Source organism: Pan troglodytes, chromosome 5, assembly GCF_028858775.2.
Source record: "Pan troglodytes isolate AG18354 chromosome 5, NHGRI_mPanTro3-v2.0_pri, whole genome shotgun sequence".
In the NCBI taxonomy this organism is placed as follows: Eukaryota; Metazoa; Chordata; class Mammalia; order Primates; family Hominidae; genus Pan; species Pan troglodytes.
In genome coordinates, this window is record NC_072403.2 from 96,406,689 (window position 1) to 96,418,092 (window position 11,404).

The window sequence follows — 11,404 nt, forward strand, 5'->3', positions numbered from 1 at the left end:
GTATGAACATTTTAACAATATTAACTTTTTCAATCCATGAACATGGGATGTCTTTTCATTTATTTCTATCTTCTTCAATTTCTTTTATCAATGTCTCATTGTTTAGTATACATATCTTTCACCTCCTTGGTTAAATTTATTCCTAAGTATTTTATTCTTTTTGATGATAAATGAGATTTTTTTCTTAATGTCTCTTTTTCAGGTAGTTTGTTGTTAGTGTACAGAAACACAACCAATTTTATGTATTTGTTTAGTATCCTACAACTTTACTAAATTAGTTTATTAATTCTAACAATTTTGATAGAATCTTTAGGATTTTTACATATGAGATCATGTCATCTGAAAACAGAGATAATTTGACTTCTTTCATTCCAATTTGGATCCTTTTATTCCTTTAGCTACTCTAATTGTTCTGGCTATGACTTGAATATTGCAGTTAATAGAAGTGGCAAGGATGGACATTCTTGTCTCTTTCCTGATCTTAGAGAAATGCTTTCAGCTTTTCACTAGCAAGTATGATGTTCATTGTGGGTTTGTCCTATATTGCCTTTATTATGTTGAGGTACTTTTCTTTTGTGCTTAAGTGGTTGACAAGTGTCTTTTTTTAATTATAAAAAGATATTGTATTTTGTCAAATGCTTTCTCTGCATCTATTGAGATAATAATGTGATTTTAATCTTTCATTATATTAATGTGATGTATCATGTTTATTGATTTGTATATGTTGAACCACTTTTTCATCTCAAGGATAAGTCCCACTTAATCACGTTGAATGGTTCTTTATTGTGCTGTTGAATTGGGTTTGCTAGGATTTGGTTGAGGTTTTTTGCATCCATACACATCAGAGATATTGGCCTGATTTCATGTTCTTGTCTAACTTTGGTATGAGGGTAATGCTGGCCTCATAAAATGAGTTTAGAAGCACTCCCTCCTCAAGACTAAGCAAAGAGAAGAAATCTGGAGGCATCACATTACCTGACATCAAACTATACTATAGGGCCATTGTCACCAAAACAGCATTGTAGTGGTATAAAAATATGCAAATAGACCAAAATGAAACAATAGAGAACCCAGATATAAAGCCAAATACATACAGCCAACTGATGTTTGACAAAGCAAATCAAAACATAAAGTAGGGAAAGAATGCCCTATTCAACAAATGGTGCTGGGATAATTGGAAAGCCAGGATCCAGTAGAAGAATGAAACTGAATCCTCATCTCTCACCTCATACAAAAATCAACTGAGTATGGATTAATGACTTAAATATAAGACCTGAAACCATACAATTTCTAGAAGATAACATCAGAAAAACCCTTCTAGACACTGGCTTAGGCAAAGACTTCATGTCCAAGAACCCAAAAGCAAATGCAGCAAAAACAAAAATAAATAGATGGGACTTAATTAAACTAAAAAGTTTCTGCACAGCAAAAAAAAAAAAAAAAAAAAAAAAAATCATCAGTAGAGTAAACAGACCACCCACAGAGTGAGAGAAAATCTTCACAATCTATACATCTGCCAAAGGACTAATATCCAGAATCTACAAGGAACTTAAACAAACCAGCAAGAATAAAACAAACAAACCCATCAGAAAGTGGTCTAAGGACATGAATAGACAGTTTACAAAAGAAGATATACAAATGGCCAACAGGCATATGAAAAAATGCTCAACATTGCTAATGATCAGGGAAATGCAAATCAAACTACAATGCGATACCATCTTCTGCAAGAATGGCCATAATCAAAAAATAAAAAAAATAGATGTTGATGTGGATATTGTGAAAAGGGAACACCTTTACACTGCTGGTGGGAATGTAAACTAGTACAGCCACTATAGAAAACAGTGTAGAGATTCCTTAAATAACTAAAAATAGAACTACCATTTTATTCAGCAGTCCCACTACTGGGTATCTACCCAGAGGAAAATAAGTCATTATACAAAAAAGATAATTGCACGCACATGTTTATAGCTGCACAATTCATAATTGCAAAAATATGGAACCAGTGAAAATGCCCATCAATCATTGAGTGGATAAAGTAATTGTGGCATATATATATACCATGGAATACTATTCAGCCACAAAAAGGAATAAAATAATGGCATTTACAGCAACTTGGGTGGAACTGGAGACTGTTATTCTAAGTGAAGTAACTCAGGAATGGAAAACCAAACATCGTATGTTCTTACTCTTAATTGGGAGCTAAGCTACGAGGATGCAAAGGCATAAGGATAATACAATGAACTTTGGGGACTTGGGGAGAAAGAATGGGAGGTGGGTTAGGGATGAAAGACTACAAATTGGGTGCAGTGTATACTCTTTGGGTGATGGGTGCACCAAAACCTCACAAATCACTGCTAAAGAACTTACTCATGTAATCAAACAACAACTGTTCCCCAAAAACCTACGGAAATAAAAATTTTAAAAAAGAAAAAAGTGTTCCCTCCTCTTCAATTTTTTGAGAGCTTGAGAAGGATAAGCATTCATTCTTCTCAACATGTTCAGAAGAATTCATCCATGAAGCTACCTTGCCTTGGGCTTTTCTTTGTTGGGAGGTTTTGATTACTGCTTCAATCTCCTTACTCATTATTGTTTTGTTTAGATTTTCTGTTTATTCATGATTCAGTCTTGGTAGGTTGTGTATTTCTAGAAATGTATCCATTTCTTCTAGGTTATCCAATGTGCTGGTCTATAATTATTCATGGTAGTCTCTTACGATGCTTGGTATTTCTGTGGCATTAATTGTAAGGTATCCTCCTTCATTTATAATTTTATTTATTTGAACTCTTTTTCTGTTGGTTAATTGAGCTAAAGGTTTGTCGATTTTTTTTAAGACAGATCCTCACTCTGTTGCCCAGGCTGGAGTGCAGTGGTGCCACCTCAGCTCATGGCAAATTCTGCCTCCTGGGTTCAAGCAATTCTCTAGCCTCAGCCTCCTGAGTATCTGGGATTACAGGCACCTGCTACCAAGTCTGGCTAATTTTTGTACTTTTAGTAGAGATGGAGATTCACCATGTTGACCAGGCTGGTCTTGAACTCCTGATCTCAAGTGATCCACCTGCCTCAGCTTCCCAAAGTGCTGGGATTACAGGTGTGAGCCACTGTGCCAGGCCAGGTTTGTCAAATTTTATCTTTTCAAAAAGCCAACTCTTCGTTTTGTTGATCTTTTCTATTTTTTTCTAGTCTCTATATTATTTATATTTGCTGTGATCTTTATTATTTTCTTCCTTCTACTAATCTTGGGCTTAGTTTTTTCTTCTTTTGCTAGTTCCTTGAAGTGTAGCATTCGATTGTTTGAGGTCTTTCTGTTTTCTTAATGTACACATTTATTACTATGAATTTTCCTTTAGAACTGCTTTTGCTGCATTCCATAAGTTTTGATATTACAATTATCTTTCGAGAAGACTCAGCTTTGAGAAGACTCCCTCTGTGATCAATACATTTTCCTCCAATTTCTTAAGAGTGTGGTCTCTTATATAAAATCTTTTTACAACTCACTTCAATCAGTTAAATATTATTTAAAATTAATTTTATTTTAAAACTGCATGGCAGACAATTTCAAATTATGTTTAAGTTTTTCCATCAACTCTGGCCTACACCAACTGTATAGGCTTTGCTCACATATGCCAATGTTAATGTTGTTTTTCACCTCCATTTCATCTGTTTTCTCCCTCCCACTTTTAACAGCTAATGTGTGGATAACATTATCATATCAACTCTTTAGGAGTCCATGGTGAAATCACTTTAAATCTACATTAGTTTTCTGTTTAAATATTAACTTAAACATATGAAGTGACGACAGCAATGTCATGAAATTGATTTGGATTACTATTAAGAAAGTAATTGGATTGATTTTTCAAAACTTGACTTGCTATTCATCAAGTGTTTCTGTATAAAAAGTCAGATAAAAATGGAACCAACCTGAAAAATGGCACAGGATTTTGTTCAGCCTTATAACTATGACCAAAGCCACCCTGTAAATGCTTGCCTTATCATTTCTTTCCATCTTTCTCCATCCATTAGCCTCTTACTTAATATCGAAGACTCAACTCTAACCCTAATTCCTTTGTAAAGTCTTCCCTCACTACCTCAACTGCGAGTGCTCTGGTACCTCCTCTGATCTTCTAGTTTAATTATTCTTTGAAAAATAGTTATTGATCACATATTTATTGAAAGTTGTATTTGTTATAAAGCAGTGAAAAAACAAACCAACAGTTCTTTAAGCATATAGTAAACCGAGTTAAGTTACATGAGGAAAAAGTAGAAGATACTGTGGGAAAGGATAATGGGGGACCATTCTAGAGGGGGGATCCGTGGAAGGTCTCCTTGAGACAGTGATTTTTAGTTCATGTCCTGATTGTTGGAGAGGATGAATTAGGAGGGGAAGAAGGCAGTAGGTTCTAGTTATAGGGAACAGTGTGGCTCCTAGTGTCCTGAAACTTGTAAGAATTTAAAGCATTTCAGGAACAGAGAAAAGCCCAATGTATTTGGAGTTAGGCAAGTGAGGGAGAGAGCATAGAGAGATGAGGTTGAGGGGAAGAGTGGGGATGGATTATGCAGGGCTAAATAGAATGTATTTAAAATGGTGAACTTTTCTTGACATCAATGGGAGGCCTTTAACATCAAGCAGGGCTGTGACAGAGTATATTTGGATTTTATGAAAGACCTCTTTGACTCTTGTTAGAAGGATAGACTGCAGGAGGCAAGGGAAGATGAAAGAAAGCCAGTTAGGAAGTTTCTGCACCTATTAAAGGTAAGAGATGATGGTGGCTGGTACTAGCGAGGTAGTAATGGAGATAAAGACGTGAACATATTTGAGATGTAACTGATTATCTGTATCATTCATTTGGCACTTACGGCATATTGCTCTGAAATTTAAAAAATTATGTGTCTTTTCCTCACTTCTACCTCTCCTTCCTGAAGATAGGGACTATACCTTTTATTTCTCATGGTGACTTGAACAGAGTGGACACCATATGAAGACTGGTGAGTTGATTTAAAAATGTAATAGAGGAGCAGACTTTATATTTCTGTTACTACCACCGCCTGGCTTCTTTTAAACCTAAGCTTGATTTCTTTTAGGATCCTATAGTCTTCACTTTCTCGTGGCCCCATCCGCATCCTTGCTTGTACTTCCTTATCCTGGCAGCACTTAAAAATATGATTTTGAAGCGAAATCAAGTTAAACATGGTAGCAGATAAAGATATTAATAAATTTTTGTTAGTCTCTCCTTCTGTATGTTGTAAAAATATATTTATTGAAACTCTCTGTGCATAAAAAATGCCTTCTTTTTAAGGAATTCTAGAAAACCCTAAAGAGACTACCACATCAGAAGTAGAGCACAGACCATTATTCACTTGTTTCATTTTCTCTGTGGCAGGTGAAGGTGTGAATTATGCCACAGAAGTTATTCCAGCAAGAGCACCTGCTGGGACAGGGCTTCTAGAATGAGCAACATTTGTTTGGTGTAATCTTAGAAGCACCAAAATATACTTCTCTCCTAGGTTTCTCTTGTTCAGCTTGCCAGGCTGTGTGGCCTCTGGAGTCCTCCAGTCAGCCCTCCTTTGGGTTAGTGCCTGAGCATGTTATTAGACACAAGCACTCCCCAATATCCCAAGGTTTTCTGCAGTCAGTGTGGCCTTGTAAAACTCCCTGTGTCTCTATGCTGTGATAGATGAAGTCTACGGTACTTTTAAATGCAAACTTTTTAGGATTGTATTTTATTAGTATCTTACCATGTATTAATCTAGTGAAGTGACTTCAGATATCCAAGGAGATTTCTGAAGGAAAGCTCTAGTGCATGGAGCATTGCCTGGAGCACTGCATGGAGCACAGCTGCCTCCCCCCTCACCACTGTCCATCAGAGCCATAGGCCTCACAGGATTTTTAGGGAACAAACTCCTGCTTTTCCTGACAAGTCAGATGATGTTCAGCATCAAGAAGATTTTTAGTCATGACCACAGAAATATTCAGGTATAATAAAGCCCCTAAAAGGGACAGGAATTTCTAAATATAGGCATATGCTGGAAAAAAGGTGGAATAGTTCTTATTCCAAGGCCCCAACCTGAAATAAACGAACAAATAAAAGTTAGGGAAGGACAACTGGACTCTGTTATTCTTGAAGCAGGAAGAACTCTGGGTAGGCATGGTTTTTATGATTCTTCTCTTAATCCCTGGCACCTAGCACAGTGTGGCATACCATAAGCACACTGTCAGTGTTTATTGAATGAATGGAAGACACATTCCAGTGCCAGCAGGGTGGGAGTTCCTTAATGTGCACATACCGCCTGCCTTGAGTGGGTAAGGAACAGTCCCAGCTAGGCTTTAAATGTAACACCTTCTTAAGGTGGCTTGGTAAGGCATGCAGAGTGAAGGTGCAGAGGGAGGGAATGTCACCCATAGTTTCCCAAAGGCTATTCCAGCCTTTATTTGACCCCAGGAATAATGCTTACATAGGATGGCGTGCTGATTCAAGCTTGTGGGAAAATTACCCTTTTCAGTGAGAGTTGTCAGAAACAAGACTCCAAAGCAGAAGAAAATGGAATCTGCTGTTTTTCTTCTTGTGAGTGTCTGGCTGTCTAGAAAAATCTCAAAGCCTTGACTTTGAGGATTAGCTCTGCCCAGGTGCAGCCTGGTTTTTTTATCCCCATTAAAATCCACCAAGGGGACTTGTAACGTGCCGCAGAAATAATAGAGATGTAAGGTGGAATTTACACATCTGGAGAGCTTTTAATGAATGAGGAAATAGGGATGGTTACCTGGCAACCCTGAGTAAGTGCAAATTAATCCATTTTTATTTGCTGTCAGGAGGGCAGTCCAAGGCTTCCACTTTGTTGGGTCAGAATGAAAGCTGATGATGCTCTAGTGGAGTTTTGGGATTTTGCTTAATTTTAATTTCACCCTCATCTCTATGCTTGGTACTTATCCTGCTGGCACAAATTTGAAATGGGTTGACTCCACTATAGGCCTTTATTTGGAGCAGTTATTCTAACTCATGAATCCTTATAAAATGTTGGTGAGGCACACCAGTCAAGTTCTGTTTCTCAGTTTGAAGCCTGTGAAGATCAAGGAGTTCAGTATTAAGTTACTCTTCTGGTGTTGGCCAGAATAAAGGCAGAATTGTCAGACTGGTCAGTTTGTTTATGGCTCCCTTTAATTGTGCCCTGTCTACACAGGCTGTGATAGTCTCATGGTATCTTGACTTCAACCTGAAGATAATTTATACTAAGGTATTAACAATACCGTGATACTGTTTTAATTCAATAAAAATTAATTTTTGTTAAATTTCATTGCATTTTTTTGTTACGAGTTTTTGTTACAAAAAATGCAATGGATAAAGATGATAGTTCCTTTTGGTTTGTAAGGAAGAGATGATAGTTACAGGCAGAGCTAACATCTCTGTGCCTAATACATTAATTTTTATTAAGAAGAAATATTGTTAATACCTTTATTTATGTTATTGTAGCTTAATTAAGATTTTATAGGTAGTATTGGTGACCACAGCTAATTCTGGGGGTTGTCATATTTTGTTTAGAGTTGCCATATTACATGCTATAGTGCAAAGTATATTAACTTGGGTAGCAGAAGCTGTGTTCCTATTCCTTAGCCATTCTGAGTGTCAGTGTAAAATGACAGTTATTCTCGATAAGCACAAAATTCCTACCCATGTTTAAATTCTATGACTTCATGACTATGTTTAAACCGAGATTAGGGAATGATTATATCTTAAAACTAAGAGAATTAAGTACATGCATGTGTACTCTGATAGACTCTTATTTGTTCAAATGTTCTGTTTTTGATACTTAAAAAAAATTCCACTGGTGTTGTCTATTTATTGGAGACAGCCTGGGGGTCCTTAACCCCTGACTTGATTCTTTTTTTTTTTTTTTAACTCAAAACACTGCTTGGCTTTAGATTTGACTTTTTTGATTCCAGCAGCCACCTGATCAGTCCTGCCTGTTTGCACCACACCCCCCACCTCCTTCAAAAGCTCGAGAATCCGGCCCATATACTGGGACAAGCCATGTTGGAGAGCAACACTTTCCAATATGGACCTGAATATACTTTTCCTTGCTAGAGATTTTTCCCATCAGAATAATGAAGCATTTAACATAGTTTTTCTAATTCCTCTATTGTTATCATGGTTTAAAAACAAGAATGCTTGTTTCCAGATGTCTCATTTGACAGTACCCAGGAACACATGGGAATATTTTGTAGTGGCTGACAGAGTGGGTTGGAGAAAATAAAAAACAGATGGACACAGATTAACCCTATCTGTTCCTGGTCTAGGCTTCTCTCTGGATTCTAGTCATGGGATTTTTTTTTCTACCAGTTTCATCTCATAAGGGCAATCACAAGCTTGGCAATGAATCAGAGGAAAACACTGAGTACTGGTTCAAGCACCCTGTGTGTAAATTCATGTTACATTATATACTGCCTGGTGTTGGGCAGTATTTTGTATCAGTTGATCTCTAGATGCAAAGAGGGAGATTTAGCCTGAATAAAACACTCTTTGACCAGCCACTCCTGCTGTTCAATAATTATAGGGAAAGTTAGTACTCAAAGACCCTCTGGGTAAATTAACATTGCTTCCTATTAGCCATAATTTGAACCTTGAATATGTATGTGGTCTTCTTTTATGCTGAACATAATAACTTTTTCTACATAAGATCTAAAGATAAAGTGGACTTCTTGGCCCCATTTCTTTGAGTCCATTATCATGATCTCAGCCTTCTGGATCTTTTTACTCTGATTATGAGAAGAGGTATGAGAAGTGAACAGAAACAGATATCTTCCTCAGAGGGATGAGCCTCGCCATCCCTTCCTTGAAAGTCACAGGTTCAGCACATTTTTGAGGAAAGGAGGCCTCTACTTCCAACTAGGAGATGGTTCAATTCTTTCTCCCATCACCAGTCTCGTAGGCATGTCTTAGGTCCTACATACAGAACCTATGATAGGGATTATTGTCAAGCAATTGATTGATGGAGTACTCTCCAAAGAAGAGAAGTGAGAGAAGCAGGGTAGGGCAGTAAAGAATGCTAACCAAGGAAGTTGTCTGTCCTGGAAACTAGTTTCAGTCTGGCTGCATGAGGAAGCCTTGGGGCACAACGTACACCACAGAGATGTTCTTGACTTGAGGCAAGAGGGCTGATCTGGTCTTTTGTACCCTCAGATCAAGTCAGTCTTTGGCCACGGGCTGCCCCTAAGAAGGAATAGGGTAATCTCCTAGTCCTGTTTGGTCAAGGGCAATTACCTGGAGAAAAGGGCAACTGTGTACCTTTTGCAGCCAAAACCCACAGCAGCCAGGGCATGGACACACTAACCTAGGCAAGGTGATCTTGCGGGGCACCAAAAGAACCCACTATGGGTGGGAAGAGAGAGAAATAAGTCATGCCAAAGTTATTATAATGCAAGGGGGAAATAATTTATTCACTTCTTTTACCCAAAGCTCTACTCTTTACAATGGAATGTTCTTGACATGTATCAGAGCTTCTTCTTCTTGACAATAGAGCTGGTGGGAAGGAGAATCTTGAGCTATCCCCAGGGATTAGAGAATGTATTTAATTTGGATCCAAAAGCTTCTGCATAGGATTCCTCTGGCAATAGAGAATAACAATATGCTTGATAGCTGCCCAGTTAGTTTTTAACGTGGAGAACAGTGATGTCTTTGGGATTTTCTCTACTTTCATTTAGTTATGTCACTTTTGTATGTTTGTACATCTTGGAAGATTGCTTCCATTCTTCATAGCTGGGATCCAATAAAAACTTCCTAAAAAGAGGCACTAGGTTCGTGTACTTATTTTATTACTTCTGGGTCTCTATTTCATAGATTGTCATTCTATCATTTTGGTAATAGTTGGAAAATTGTAGATTCTTGGAACTTAAATATTAGTTTATACAATTTCTTAATTTCAAAAATGAGATTCTAGAGCCCAAAAGTTAAATAACTTGTTCAGGTTATAGAACAAATTTGTCCTAGAGGGAGAGAAACTGAGCAGAAACTGGATTTGTGCTATTGATTTTGATTTGCAATGCAAATCATTTGCAATTATTTTGAGTTTTTTTTTACCCCAGTTTTCTTTTCTTATCAGTGATAACTATGAAGTAATCACTTTTTGATAATATTTTTTCACAGTCCTCTTAGGGTGAGGAGAGTTTTCAATACCCTCCTTGTAACAGGGGAACATTCCTCCTCCTCCTTCTTCCTTCTTTCTTTTACTTAAGAAGAAATTATAATCCAGTTGTTTAGATTGAAGGAAAATGATTACACCATGGTTGCCATGGTGTAGTGCCTAGCACAAATGTCTGGCATGTGGTAGAACCTCAAACATTGTTGAATGAATGATTGAATAATGAATAACTTTATCTGAGGTCATTTAACTAGTTCCCTATAGTGCTGGGATTCAAAATCCAAGTCTGTTCAACTTCAACATCATAAACTTTTTATTAAATTATATTGTCTGACAACCTTATGATAAATTTTTAGGGCTTATGTTTCAAAGTAGGAAATTAATTTTATATTCAATAAGACAATAATCAGATACTACATTTATTACCTGAGTGACAAAATAATCTCTATAGCAAATCCTCAGGACATGCAATTTACCTGTGTAACAAACCTGCACATGTACCCTGGAACCTAAAATAAAAGTTAAAAAAAAAAGAGACAGTAACATACCTTTTTACTCAGCTTAAATAACAAGTTCATTGTCATGAGTGTGGCTGCCATGTATGATTGTTCATATTGATTGGCCCACATTCTAGCCTAGAGAGAATATAATACCTGCATCAATGATGCATTTTAAAAACCTATTTATTAAGTACCTTTTACAAGCAATAATTTGTGCTAAATTCTTCAGAAACTAAATAATCTAAAACATGAGCTACCCCTTCTTTCAAAGAATTTATAAATATAGTTGCAGAAAAATACATCCATATCTAAACGCTAACAATATAATCAGGTATTTTTATGTAGCAAAACCAAATGGTATGAATTGAAGAACAGTAAGACTGACTTTTCACTTCTATTCCCAACAACATGGCAGAAGAGATAATCCAAAAGATCCTACTCAAATAAACAAAAAAATTCTGATGAAAGTATCAAAAATCATCTTTTAAAATATATTATTGAGTTGGTACAAAAAAGAGGAATGGTCAGAGCCTTAAAATTAAGAGAAAGCAGAAACCCTGGGTGTCAAATTAAAAAAAGGAAAGAAAGGAAGGAAGGAAGGAAGGAAAAGAAAAAGAAAGAAAGAAAGAAAGAAAAAAGAAAGAGAAAGAAAGAAAGAAGGAAGGAAAGAAAGAAAGAAAGAAAGAGAAAGAAAGAAAACCTCAACACCAGCTCTTATCCTAAGGGTTTGTGCTGAATTCTGGCAATCCAGAGTTTCAACCTTGATAGTGGCATTA